The following is a 15,273-nucleotide window of genomic DNA, read 5'->3' as shown; positions in this document are numbered from 1 at the left end:
GGGGGGGGGATGGGTCAGTTTGGACTGTCGGACGGGCTTATTTGCTTGAATCCGACACCGAATTTAATCAGGAGGTCAGGATCGAGTAAATGTTTGCTCCAGTTTGCTGTCGTTTCTTTCCGCATGATTAGAGGTCGCGCAGCTTTATAAGTCGTAAAAGAAACTTCGTTTTCCTCCCGTTTACGTTTCCCGGTTACGCTTTCCCGAACGGCTAGTAGCGCGTCTCATCGCCGAAACGAGGGACAAAGTGGCTTCATGGCAAAATTGCAATTACACATACGCGAGCGTGAGAAAAGAAGTTCTCGGGGGAGCGATCATTCAAAGCGTATTTCGGGACTCTTCCTGTCCGAGGCGAAAATTTGCAGCACCGAGAGAGGAGCTCGGTTTATCCATCCCTCTGCAAATATCTACCGAGATCGGAGCGCGGAATATCTCACAAGTTCCGACAAGTTAATTCGCGGGAATTTATCGTACAAATTACATCGTTCCATTGTGCAAATGAAAATTCGACGCTCCTTGCGGCGCGTGCGTCCCGCCAAAATTTACACCGGCCCGCCCTTCCGGCGAATTCGCCGAAACTCGCGCGCTTGCTCAAACTCAAAGTTATTAATCTGACGGGCTTCGCTTTTACTAGAAACGGCGCGCGTTCGAGTGCCAGTGCGGACGAAACCGCCCCACGTCGGAAAATTATGTTTCACGAGTGAGCGCGACAATGGCGAACGAAAGTGGCCGCCGCGTCGCGGGACCCGCGAAGCCTTAATCCAACATAAACCGATATAAACCTCAAAACTTATATACCGCCGTAACGGTCCGGCGAGTACGGCGTTCCCGCCTCGCACGCCCACGCGCGGCCCCTCGAGATGGAAGTGGCGTGGTCGCCGCGAGTGCTAAAAGGGGTTGAACGGACGTGAGAAGTTGGTGGATGCGGTCGTCGGGGCGCGACGTGACGGGAGTGGGCTTGGCAAAACGTGCCCTCTCGTCCGGACTCGCAGCGATCGTTTCTTTTCTTCTTGCCTATCCACATTTACGCTCTCTTAGCCCTTCAACTCTCGCCCGCCCACCCTCTCCTCCCTCGCCTCACTCTCTCTCCGCCGCCTTTCCGCCGAGTTTTCCTTTCTTGCCATCCCTTTTCCCCCGACCGACGGCACATCGTCGTGACAACCGGAAGTTGAAGAAGCTGCTCCCGATCGATACCTGGCGCTGTTTGGTCCCGTCCCTCCCCTCGCCCCTCCTCGCCCGCCCCTTCACCTCGGCACCCGGCGGGAAAAAAAGTTGGAGCGTCATCCGCGGAGGAGAAGAAAAAGAAAACGAAGAGGAGGAGGAGGGGAGGAGTAAGAAGAAGATGAAAAAGGAGAGGCAAACGACGGCAGTCGCGACGTTCCAAATTGAGAGCGATAACGATAACGCGGCGGGACGGCTTAAAATCGAGGACGGTCGAGCGCGCGGAGCAACCGTCGCAGATTTTCGCGGTTCGCGCTTACACGAAGAGACGTGCATCGAGCGGGGCCGACGGAGGAAAAGCATTCCCGTCGGCCGCGTGATGCGTTTCTTTTTCCGCGCGCGATCTCGAGAGGCCAATACACAGGTGGAGTTATCGTCGTGGCTCCGGCGATTCTACGAAGAGAAAACAATATCAGCGCGCATATCGGCTGGCTACAAGCCCGATAGACGTTTCTCGATGGCTACGTCGCTCTCTTCCGACGTTATTTTAATTCGCCGCGATATACCGGCAACTAACAATTAAGAAAAAATGTGAAAACTATAGAAAGTGTATATATATAAAACTATAGAAAGCATATGCCGCCGTCCGCGTCTATACACGAAAAAAATATTAAGTGTTATTAACGAGACTTTGTTTGGTTTTACCAATGAAGAAGAAGAGGGCCGGTAGAGTTGAAACATTATAGCTTTCAAAGTTCGGAGAAACCAAATTTTTTTTCACTTTTCGGGCGTACATTTAATACACGATCAACCATGTATCTTCCCACAAATACGATTAGTATTAATATGAATTATATCAATATTAATTATATTAACATTAAGATGATATTAATATTAATATTAACTACAATAATATTCAAACTAGAACATCCGTGCTTAAGCTTTTACTTGCCTTAATCCTTCTCCTTTGGTAAAAACAAACAGAGCCGTTATTAATTAATACTTTCACGAAGAAAAGAATTACAATAAATCGCTTGTTATGTGTTTCGGATATTTTGAAAGCTATATTTCTCCGCTATATAATAGACATTATCGATTATCGTAACGATACGTAACACAAGTTTCTCGGGACAGAAGGCGCCGTGTCTCACGTGAGCCGAGAATTGTCACTTCTCACGAAGGACCGACCATGATTAAGTGGAACATTTTCATTGAATTCTGTATTCGACGGCTGTTTCGTGGATTACGGACACAATGGCTGGTAAGTGCGGGCATTAAGGGTATAGTTAAAACTTTCCGTCCGCGGTAAAAGCCGGAGAGAAGCACGGGAGGTCAAACGGGAGAAAGTACTTACGCCTAGCGGCGGNCCCCCCCCCCCCGGGGCAATTTGCATTCGTTTCAATTAGATATCCCTTAACAAACCGTTCCGAATCGGCGCCTTCCTAATCCCCGTGCGTGCGTGCGGCACTTTGCATAACTTCGCCGCTATTCCAATTTGCATTCGTAATAGCCGAGCGCCATAAAAAAATAGCGAGTGTTGTGAAATTGGCAGGAGGCAGTTACGAGAGCGCGGGCGGAAGTGACGCAACTTGTGCAAACTTCGCCGGCGGATATAGATCGCTATTCATCCCCTCCCCCGCCGGCCGGAGATACGATTGAGGTGCACCGATGGCTGCGACTCGCGTGCGTCGTGTGCACAGATCCGTGCGGACGAGAGAGAAAAAGACGCGCGAAAGTGCCGGATAAGAAAGCTGCGCGAGAGGAAACACGGAGAAACATCTCTCGCGTGCGGCGACAACTTGACAATGCGGCCATCGTGCTTTAAAGCTCGATGCACTTTACCGTGGCCAGACACGGTTTGCATTTGCATGTATGCAACGGACTGCGCGCGTTTCTCCTTCCTCGCGGCGAAATGTGCGCAGATAAACGTACGTAAAGAACTTATGTGGGTTGTACACTCTCTGTCATACGCCGGAGCGCTGGAGCGGTGAATGTATGCATATGTGTTTTGTAGATAGCACGAGCGCAGGTATGCGAGTGTGTGTGTGCGCGCATATACGTTGTCGTCGCATAATCCACGATCGGTGACGATGCCGAGTCGCCAGCCCGGAATCGTTGGCAACGGTGTGTAAAGTTTGCGCTACAAACCGCTTTTCGGCTCTACGAGAACTTTCGCCGAAAGAAACCTCCTCCGCGAGAGGATTCCGGCGAAACAATTTGCCGGGCGGATCAACGAGCTGATACAAATCCCGCTGAAATTCGAGGCTACGTAGCCGCGTCGTTAGCGCAATTTGGGCAGCCGCGTAATGCCGGGTAGGGCGAAAGAAACGAGCGGTGCAAAATTTCTCCCGGCGAGATGAACGAGCGGTGGTTACTCCGCGAAAATACCGCGATAAACAAACCGGTCGGTACGCCGCGAGTACGTCGCCGAGGTGGCGCACGGCCGAGTGTTGAGTTTCATTAATTCGAATGTCCGAGCGAACATTTGATTGCACGTATCGCGCAAATCCGGGGGAAGAAGCTGGCTCGCGATGACGCGGCACGTAGTCGAAACTTCCGTCTGATACAATTCGCAAATGAGTGGAGTAGTGGCGGCGCGGCACAAAGGGACAGCGCGCAATCAAGTTACACATGAAATTCATTACAAATATGCATACGTAAGCCAAACAGAGAGTAGATGAAGCGCGCGCGGTTCTACGGGGCACGGAAAGTTCCGATTTGCTATCGGCGAGAGTCTCAACGCGCGAGTTGCGCTTTATAGACACCAAACACACGGCACGACGGATGTATCATAGAAGGGGTTAAACGTTCCCTCCCGTCCGACTTCTCTCCGAGTAGTTAAGCCGCGGGCAAATACAAGTTCGGTGATAAGTGCGCGCGGTCGGGCATCCGTCTCTCGAAACGTCGATTCGGGGAGCGGTACGCTTTCCCGAAATTATATTCCGAGCGCTGTGATTCATTAAGGGAGGAAAAGGAACGGTGGGAGAGAAAATGAGGGAGGGAGGGAGGGAGAGAGAGAGAGAGAGAGAATAGAGTATCGCGAGAATCGAGAGTGTGTGTGTAACGAAATATAACACGGGTTTTCCCGATAACAATCGCACGCCACCTCCTGCCTCTGCCGACGGAGAGTTCCGAATTCATTTACATATATGCGATTATATCCGAGTATGAGAGAGAGAGAGAGAGAGAAAGTGTATGTGTGTGTATACGTGTGTGTGTGTGTATGTGTGAGAAAGAGAGAGAGAGTACTCGGAACCATAATTCACTCGGCGAGCCGTTCAGCCGCCACATTATCTGCGCGCCAATTAAGTGCGAGCGTTGTAATACAGGCTCGTAATTCATTTATCTGACCTTTTGTGATACCCCGCGCTACCTGGATCTCTCGCGGCGCCGCCGATTGTAACACACAAATTATGCGGATCACTGACCGACCGTAATAATTCCGTCGAATACTGCGCGCTGCGTTCGCGATTCTTCTCTTGTTAATTTAAAGACAACACGAGTCCGCGTACTTATTTATTATTTCCGTCGGTATGATCTATCGTCGAACGACGATGCGATGAACGTTCGCCTTTCGTCGAGCGAGATGGTATTTCGCTACGGTGCCGTTCGGGAATATCTCGATACCTGTTTCCGAGTAACGGGATCGCGTGCAATTCTCTGATTTCGCAACGTCCCAGGCAGACACGGGGAGAGCACAGTCGCGCGAGGATGCACAATTAAAACCATCCGATAATGGAGCGCACAAGGCGGCTCCTTCGCGCGATCTGTGCGCATCCAACGTGCAAATTGCAGATAAGCGATACGCGAACACGCATGTCGCGCTTCGCGGCGACAAACAGTAGCCAATTATTTCGTGCGTGTGCCTCGAGACGTTCCGCTATTTAACTTCAATGTACGTTTGACGATGATTTTGCACCAACGAGAAATTAAATATCTCGTCTTATTCATCCGAAACGTCGATAAACGTGCAGTAAGCGCGACCGCACGCGGGGGTAAAAGTTACCGTCACCGAGTGTAATCCTCCGGCAACGAGCCCCCCCCCCCCTCCAAGCACCGTTGTGTTTCCAATGGCTGCGGTCGTTCTCCTACGCGGGCCACCTGTTTGGCAAACACGGCGGTATAATTTCTATAATGGTCGTCGCGCCGTAGGCAGTGTCGAAATCTCCGCGCGGTAAGCGCATTACCGTAAGGCGCTTATCTGATTGCCGGCCGGCGCAATTAGATACATCACAATTAGTCGCCGACGTTGGTTAGCGGACCTCGCGACACCTCGCCACCCTCCGAAAACTGCCCGCGAAATCGGAGAACGCGCATCCAGGAGGAGAGCCGGGAGACGCGCGGAAGGAACGAAGAGGGCGGCGAGAAAAATATTTTTCCAGCGCGAGTTACGGCGACGCTTTCGACCGTCGCCCGAACGCCCGGAGGAAAGGAAAGGGGAATAAAAGAGGTCTTCATTAAGAGCTGAAAGGCTGCCGTTTTAAGAGTAAACGGATAGGAATAGTTAACAATGAGATACAGACACCAAGAGAGTACACGGACAATACACGGGCAAGAGAGAAAACAGCGCAAATTTGAACGTCCCGCGTTCAAACGGACGATTCCTCGAGTACTGTTTACGTTCGCTCTTGGAATCGAATTAAGTTCAAAGTGGACGGCCGGGTAGAGGAAAAGAAAGTGTCATTAAGTAGAAGGAAATAAATCTACCAGTGTACATTGACCCCCCCCCCCNCCCCCCCCCGAGCGGCAGGAAAAAATTCCAACAATTGTTCTGCCGTGATGGCGCTTTATAAACACTCGAGAAACGCGATTCTCTTCGCTTTCGTGATTACACGGACGGTAAGCTCGGTCGTAAGAACAATGTTTCATAGGACGGTCGGTTTACGAAGTAGTCCGCTCTTTCGTATTTCCAGCGGCGAAGGTCCGCGTAATCCCCGGTTCGAAAATCCCGTCCACATCCAGCTCCACGAATCGGCGCGCATGTCCTCATGTAAATCGCCGCGAACGAACGCGTCGGATGAAGCGAAATCGGCCGCGAGCAAAGGCGAGGTCGCGCGGGTGAACGTACGGCAGCGCTGATATTTTCATCTACGTCGAACGTAGACTGGGAACGACGACAACCTTTCTTCGAACTCCCCGAACAATTCGAGAAACTTCAGTATTTTTTGTCTCATGTATTATGTAGCGCCCGGTTATTAGGTGACAAACGAAGATAAAGAAAGAGATGGAGAGAGAGAGAGAGAGAGAGAGAGAATTCCTTTTCCGGGTAGCCTTGGCTCGTGGCATCACCGCGGATCGACCGACACACTCTTTGACGACCTATGTGATTCGAGGCTCGGAACGTGAAAGTGCTATCGCCTCCATCCGTCTGCCTGTCCCTCGTTCGCGTATCGATTTCCGATTCGGCCAGATATTTTCAATATCATGTAGCTACGCTATTCGCTATTCCTCCCCGGCTTGTCTATATCCGGCGCATAACTCCGAAACTCCGCCGAGCGGCCCGAAACCAAGACACTTGATCCTTTTCTTCCGTATCGAAATTAATATCCCGCGATTCGCGAATATATCGCGACATGCGTCCGATATTGCCCCCCCCCCCCTGATATAACGCGCGTTTTACAACATTTCCAAAAGCTCGGCTCTCTCCCGCCGAATATTTTTCCACGAGCGTTTTACACACATCCGCTGAGCGAAAATTGCCGCAACAACTAAATCGTACCAATCTTCTCAAAGCGTCTCTATTGGGATCNGGGGGGGGGGGGGGGGGGGCGAGAACCACTCGTCACGAGCTATACCGAGGTCGGTGAAAGCACGCAATCAGCAACATCGCGAAATCGAAGCCGCCCGGTTCTCTTACCGACCACGAGACAGAATTAACGTCCCGCCGAAGGTGGATTGGGTTTTAGCCCCGAAGAAGGAAGGAAGGTAGCAGAAGAAGCGGCACGGCAGGGAAGACGTGGGTGAGGAAAAGAAGAGGAAAAGAGAATCACGAGAACGCTCGTGTGCTCTCCTAGTTTTCGAGTACTTTACGGCCTTTGCCGGCTAAGTACGTACCCGGTAGCCGACGTTTGCACCCCTCTCTCCCCGTCCCGCGGTCCGATCGCGCCATCGGGGCACACGTAAAGTATATATCGCAAAGAGGGCACGGGAGAAGGAGGGCAAGGAGGGGTGGAGCGGATGTCCTCGGCCGACTCGCCAGTTCAATCAACTGTACGCTCGGCAACAAACCACCGCCGTTAATTGGATCCGAGCTCGCAGACCCGGCTTTACGAGGGCCAATCGCGCCGAATTATCCGACCTGCATTTCCCGCTCGCCTGCAAGCAGCGGCTCGCTGCGCACTGCCGGATGCACCACTCGAAAGTTAAAGCGCCAACCGCGAGCAACTTCCGTCTTGAGACAAGGGTGGGATTCGAGGGCAGCCTAACGCCGGATTAAGTTGGTCTGCGCCTCGGAATGCGGGAGCCAGCCAATGATAGAATCGACTCGGGATTGGAGTCGCGGGATATAATACCGTCGGGAGAAATCGCAAGTATCGACGCGACCATGCTTGTCGCTGGGAGCGGTCGCGCGCGCTCGAAATGAGCACGCGATCCCGCCTTTCGCTTTGTAAGAAATTTGTTCTTCAATGTTGTCGGATGTACCGCGTATTATCGATTAAATTGAAGTTACATAGTAGAACGAATGCGAATTTTTCTATGTAGACGGACGGGAAAGATTTGACGCGCCAGAAAAGTATCACGATGCAATGCAACACACCGATTATACGGAGGGACGAAACAATTTCCTTCGAACTAATTGCTAAGATTGTCCCTTCGTAGCGCATCAGACGTTTTTCAGGCTCTGTGCAAAGGGCAATTACATATACACGGGCTCGAAACCTAATAATTCAAGGTACAATTGCGCGGGTGGCTTACAGCGAACCAGCATTACAAGACGCGCGACGTTGGTCGAGTAAGCGAGCGCCTTGTAAACACGGCGGAAATCGAACGGGGGCCTAAATTTCCGGCATGCGCCTAGCCTTGCCTCGAAAAGAAGTTTCGTTTGATTTCCCCCCGCGAACGGACTCGCGTTCACCGCGTCGATTTCCCCGTGCAAATGTTCCCAGCGTGTACGAAGTGTCCTTTTCGCAACGACCCTTCATTTCTGAAAACCTATGTAGGGAGGCGCCTCTTCACCTTGACGAGCGGGAAGGTGGCGTGAAAAACGAGACACCACTCGAACGTCGGCTCGGTCGTCTCTCTCCCTCGCTACCCTTTATTTGCCACTTAGTCTAACCCTTTCAGCCAGCGAACGTTCATACTGAAACACTAGACAGCGCCTTCAGCGGCGCACGCCGGTACGCGTGTCGACACGCACCCACGCATCTCGCGATAGGAAGCAACGCGCGTTAAGAGAGCGTTAAGCCGCGTCCATACTTCGATACGGTCGTCTTCTGTACGCTCACGAGAACAATGCGAACGTAGTGAAAGACACACGTGCGCGATCTTGTTACCGCATCGTGTACGATGATCGTCAGATATGCCGCGTATCGTCACGTTTTAGATAAACGCGTTCAATGTGCACGCGGTTTTACGACATTCGAGGGGCTGCCGCAGCCACCCCGGCGGCGTTCACGCTTAGCTCGACGATCTTGGGTTCATTTTACAGCAACGTTGAGTTCAGTAACTGAAGTACGATGCGCGATGCATGCTCTGCGCGGAATTACGACCGGGTCGTTAAACGTGATTTAGCCTGGAATCCCCCGCGAGGGAAAAAACTTGCAATGAATTTCGCGACGCGAAAGGGACAGCCTTGGCCATGCTTAAGTAATGAGTTAGTGCTTTGTAATAATTGTGACGGATGGTTGCGGATGCTCAAGTCGAAATTTTAGTTCTTCGATAAATCTGCAAATCCCGTCGGATTCGAAGGACTCACGAAGAATCTCTAAATATACGACATTACGCACAAGCTATTATTCTCGATGAAATGGTTAGTTATACCGCTGCTTTCTCTATGTTGAGTTTTCAAAAAACATTCATTTCGGAATTATTTAATATTTAATTCTATTAATTATTTAATTCTATTGTCTCAATATTCTACTCGCATTATTCTTAATTTCAATCAACAACGTATTCAATCAACAACGTATTAATTATGTAACATGCTCAGTTGCAGAAAAGTATGTGAGATAAGTAGAAAAAATATATAAGATAAATATTAAATAATTTGATAAAGATAAAATATGAACAGATAAAAAAGCAACAACATGTTATCCTAATAATCTCGTCTTTCCTTTTTGTCATTGAAAATCTCAATGGAATTTGAAACTCTTAAAACAGCAAAAAGGAAAAATCTATAAAAGTAATAATTGTATGTCCAATAACGCTTCTTTTATCAGAAATTTAAATTTGAATTTCATACAACAACAAGATCAAGCAGAAAGAGGAAGAAAGCGTTGGCGGATATAAATAAGATCGCATTCGTGTCCCAAGGAACACTAGTCATAAATCAGATTCATAAATCAGCACTTGCAAGATTTATAATTCTAATTATAATTATTAATTCTGAATCCGGTATTCATAGTCGTGAATAATCTAAGGCCATTAATTGAGAATATCATTAATTATAGACTCGTATTCATGGACCGTTATTCGGCTATTTGGACCAATGTATGCACATGTGTATATTTCTTCTACGAAATAATATAATAAGTACTGGTTAACGAGTAACCAGAAATTAATAAAGCTGTAACTATTTGTCAAATAATGGACTATGGATGCCGGACTAAATTTCAACTTGAGTGCCTCTTTATTTTTGTTAATTGTCCGTCGAAAAAGAAAACCTCCTGTAATAAATAAAATTTGACATACCTTGAAAATATATATATCGATCGTCCACTGAGAAAAATATCCGATCATATCTGATCGGAAAATCCAATTAAAAAGTAACAAACAGATCAAGCACGATGTTCGATCATTTCGTCATTTCATCCGATCAGGGTCGTGGTTCTACCTGATGAAAATTACAACGGATGTACAAAGGGCGACTAATTTTTCAACTAGATTTTATCGGTAACTGCAGCGCTAACGTCATCGGATAATTTATTGGATAAAGGTATCCATCATTTGATCGGACAATAAAAATAACAATCGAATACATCATTTAATCAGTTTGTCCGACGAAAATTTTTTCCCAGTACACCTTCCGACATCCTGTATCTTCTGTCCTGACTTTTCAATCCAACATCCTGGCTGCTCCGTTGTGACACTGGCACTCACTGACATTAGCACTGACACTCGCGTAGATACAATTCGATCGAATGCATTTTTATTAACGCGTTGCCGACAAGAATCCGATAATATTTCGAGAATCAATAAAATATTTTAATCATCCAAAAGAAATAGTAAATTACGTATTGATACGGTATCGATACGTAAATCGTGGTATGCGTACTTAAGCCGGCTCGCGCGCGCAAAACAGTAATAAATACTAGAGATAGTAAGCAACGCACGAAGGCACGTTTGACTGCCTTGAAGGTCCCGAGTGTTTTGATTGTTCTGATCACTCGGCGTTCAGTGACGAGCGACGACGGTTGGCTACTGATGGGGGGGGGGATGAGTTTACTCTTCTTGCCGACTGTTTAGGTACTCTCGCGCGTCGCCATACTTTTCCGTAAATGTGTATTACATTTTACACGATATAAAATTACATTATACACGATATTATAACTATTTGCTCATTAATCTTAATTAGATTATTAAATATCTTTCGATTACCGCATATGTTTTATCTACAGTTAAGTAAGTTACACAATTCACGTATTGCTTATTGAAATTGAGAATAAAAATTAAATGCAGACAGAATATTGAGATAATCAAATATTAAATAATTTTAAAATTAATCATTTTTTAGAGGCACACAATTCAACATGAGGAAAATGGCATTAAGTAATCATTTGTTACGTCTAAATAGGATAATAGCTTGTATCCTCAAAATTCGATGGAATTTATAAAGTTAAAGTAGAATCAAAACATCGTGTTGAGATATGACGTTAAAAATATTCTCCACAATTCAATCCATGCGGAATAGCTACTTGTGAAAATAAAAACGCTATGAGAAATTTTAAAATAAACACCAACTAAATTAGTTTAACTAATTAACTGAGCTGATCACACTCACACGATTTACGACATATATGATTTAAAAATATTAGGATAAATATTATTATGCAATCAAGAGAGGCAAAAAATATTTTTTCATGTACATACAATTTTCGAGTATGAGAGGAATGAAAAACGATTAAAGCATCATTCGAAGCTACATTTAATTGTCATATTTACAAAAAATCGGCCAAAAATCCAAATACAAGTTAATCCTCAATAATTACTCATTAGCGTATTGAATCGACGACATTGGAAACTTTTACAAATAATCGACATGTTTACTGCAAACAGAATTTAGCAAGAAATCAAAGAGAAAATACGAGCGAAACGATTGAAAGAGGAGGAAAATATTTGTAAAAGCGACGAAGGAAAAAAAAATATTAGAGAGCACAAAAAGGGGATTAAACGTCAATAATAAGCTGAAAGAGAATTTCGCTCTACCGTAGTAAATTATTGATTCAGTTTTTATCCGGCAATGAAGGTATTTTATGAATTTCGCAGATTACGGTGAATCGAAGCTTCCAGTAATAACATCGGAATTGGATCGGCATTTTCCATCTCCGATAACTGTTCTGTTCAATCATGTCACTGTGGAATGCCGACATCTTTCCACCCTATAATAAAGGCGGCGCTGCGTACAGAAATAACGCGCGGCGAAAGAATAATCGTGGAAATAATAAAGAAACTCTCGGTCTGCACTCTTCTTCAGTATTATTTGTTTTTTTTTTCTTTCTCCTTTTCCTGTCTGAAAAATTCATTTAGCTGATAATATCGCAATCAGAGAAGAAGAGCGGCAACGTCGGCGGCGGCGTGCACCGCCGCCGCGAAGGTGCAAGTTCTTCGCGCGGAATTGCTAATGATCGTTGGTACAGACGGCACGATGCTCGGAGAGAGAGAGAGAGAGAGAGAGAGAGACCCACGGGAGCTTCTTCGCGAAGGTAAGGGCGTACCGACAGCAGCCCGTAAGGGCGAAGGGGAGGACGACGAGGGAGGAGGGGGTGGCAGTGGAGATTGTGAAGGTGGGTCTCGGAGCAGAAGGGTGACAAATCAATGGCGGATGGTAGGGTAGGTAGCGGCATATGAGCGCTGGTCTCCTATCTTATCAACGCATTATTCAACGGCGGAGGCTGTTCGGGACTCTAACTGCCTGCATTTGCATAAATCCATAGATCTCCCGGACCTGCTCGGCTGCCCGGCCGTGTCTATCCATCTCTGGATGCATGCATACAGCAAATTACAGTGCCCGCAAGCGGAATTGTGGGTGGCGGACCGGTGTTTCCCTCCTTCCCTCTCACCCTTCCCACCCTTCTTCCCTCTTGTGTCTATCTCACTCTCTTCCTCCCGCTCTCTCTCTCTCTCTCTCCTCCCCTCCCTCCCTCCCTCTATCTCTCACGCCTCTTACCAATCCTCCCTCGTCCCTTTCACGAAAGGGCTGAAGGGTGCACTGCATGGTACGGCGCGGCGGCAGGGATGACATCTAGTCTGGTTACGCCTTTGTATTGGATCGTTAACGACATCCCGCCTCCTTGCCTTCTCTTATCGCCGAGGACTACGAACGTTAGCATCACGCTCGGCTTCTAAAAAGTTACACGAACGATACGGACGCGTGTTATGTAAACTACAAAAGTTGTACGAGTGAGTGAAAAGATTAAACTGTTATTATGTAACATGTGACGCGCAGCTTCGAAAAATTAATAGCTCTCTCTTTCTCTCTCTCTCTCTCTCTTTTGAATAGCTAAAGTGCCTTAAAGTAAATGATTATTTGAGTCGAAATTTCAGTTCTACATTAAGTCATCAAAGGTCTTGCATTGTACTCCTTTTGATGTTGTGGGATGCAAGTGGGGATATTTCCATTTTCTCTATTTGAAGATTTAATGTAGAATTTAAAATTTTCCCCCCAGAAGTCTAAATTCTCTTTGTAACATCACAGGGGCACTTAGTGCTTCTTTGATGCTACAAATGGAAAGTTATTTCCGTATTCTCCACTTGAAGACTTAATGTAGAACTAAGTAGACTTAATGTAGGAGCAAAATGCCAATTCGAGCACCACGTATTTTCTATGATGTAAAACATTTGTCAACAATGTAATAACGTAAACGCATAACGCGTGACAGCTGACATTTTCAGGATGTATTTACAATGTTTCATAAGATTTCGTAACTCAATAATAAAATGGCACGATGCGCGGCGAATTTACCGGTGACGTAGAGATTTGACCGTTTATCGGTAACATCAGATGCACGATCCCAAATTCGGATCTTGCTTTGATGGCGTATTCGTGGCACAATCGTCGTCAGATCACTAATCAGTAAGAGAAACAAAAGGATTGCTCCGTCGCATTAAGGTGCCGCAGGGAAACCCGACCCGTTTCACGGTGTCAGGATTGCAGCCGCCGAGCTTCCCGCCATGGTGGTTCGTTAGCAAAAGGAGACGAAACTATGAGTTCTGGTGCAAATACCGTCGATTACGTGCCAAGCAATGGGTTCCGATCCTTAGTGGATTTTCGTGCGCGGTGGTATCGGTTGTTACGTGAGTTCCATAAAATCAGAACCCCACGGAGACTTATCGCGCGCGCTTGCACACACACACACACACACACACGTACACACATATATATAGATATGTGAGGCAACTCATTAAATCATTTCTCTGCAATTATGTAATTAATTTGCGTTGAGCTTTCCCGGGAACGCAACAACCCTTTGAAATGCGCCTCTTCGGAATGTAAATTAATACATAACTTCACACACATATCTATCAGTGTTTCGCTCACCGTTAATTAGTAAATTTATACTCGATGTAAATTTTAATTATGTCGCGTGTCCGCGCGATATTTCGTGATTTCGCCGCCGTCTGTTTCCCAATATTAGAACACATTATGTTTTTCTTAACATTACGCGAACGCAATAGTTAGCAATGTCGGAAACACTAGAAAAAAAGAAAAGAAAAGAAACACTTGTCAAAGACGAAAAGTATTTCCGCGTGTCAAGAGCAGTGAAATCTGCAATTGTTATTGAGAGAACTTTTTTCGCATTAAGACGCATAGAAAGCGGAAATTGAGTCGATGGAGCGCGAGTTTCAATTCGCCGCCAGTTAGGAGTTCTCATTTTGTTATTCGAGCGTCGGACGATCGCGCCGGTTTCGAGAACGGCTGAAACCGATTCCCGACTTCTCGCGGGTAGGGTGCAACGGACGCGTAATAAATTCCAGGTTTACCTATTCTGCTTGCGACAGGAATTATTCGGCGAGCTCGTAGGTGTACGATCGATTAAACTGGGAGAGATGAAATACGAGGAACGCACCAATTCGTTGCGCCGGTTCAGTAGTTCTACGGTAATCTACGATTATCTCTCAATCCTCTCCTGATTGTTTCAACGGACCTTCTCCGTTCCGGCTTTACGCTTCATCTCTTGTAATTACGCGATTGATTTCGCGTCATGGAAGGGTCGGGCGACATTTATTATATATTAACATTAGTCTCATTAATATTCTCACGTATGATATAATGAAAATACAGATGAAAAATATAATGTCTCTCTCTCTCTCTATCATCTACCTGCTAGACAGAAATTGATTACAACGTATCAAAATAACGCAAAAGGACGAGTTAAATTACCGTTCCAGTATAAATTCGAAACTTCTAGAAAGTAATAACATTGATTTTATAGATATATAATAAGATCTGATATTACCTCAGTTTTACTAGGTGTACCGATATGAAGTGAGCGTCAAAATACAAATGTCTCGATAGGGAACATTTATTTTGAACGGGCCTTAATTTTGTTTTGTTTGGTTTCTATGACATCTATCAAACATATTCAGTTTACATCAAGTTATTGAACAAACAACATCATATTTTTTCATCGTGTTAAAAATGTCGAATTTTGTACCAGAAAATGATGATTTGCGGAAAGCATTAATTTTTTGTTTTCATTTGAAGAAAAGTGCTGCAGAGTCGCATCAAATGCT

The sequence above is a fragment of the Dinoponera quadriceps genome, unplaced genomic scaffold (genome assembly GCF_001313825.1).
Source record: "Dinoponera quadriceps isolate SergipeBrazil2010 unplaced genomic scaffold, ASM131382v1 scaffold3163, whole genome shotgun sequence".
NCBI lineage: Eukaryota > Metazoa > Arthropoda > Insecta > Hymenoptera > Formicidae > Dinoponera > Dinoponera quadriceps.
Note: the sequence above shows the minus strand (reverse complement) of the source record.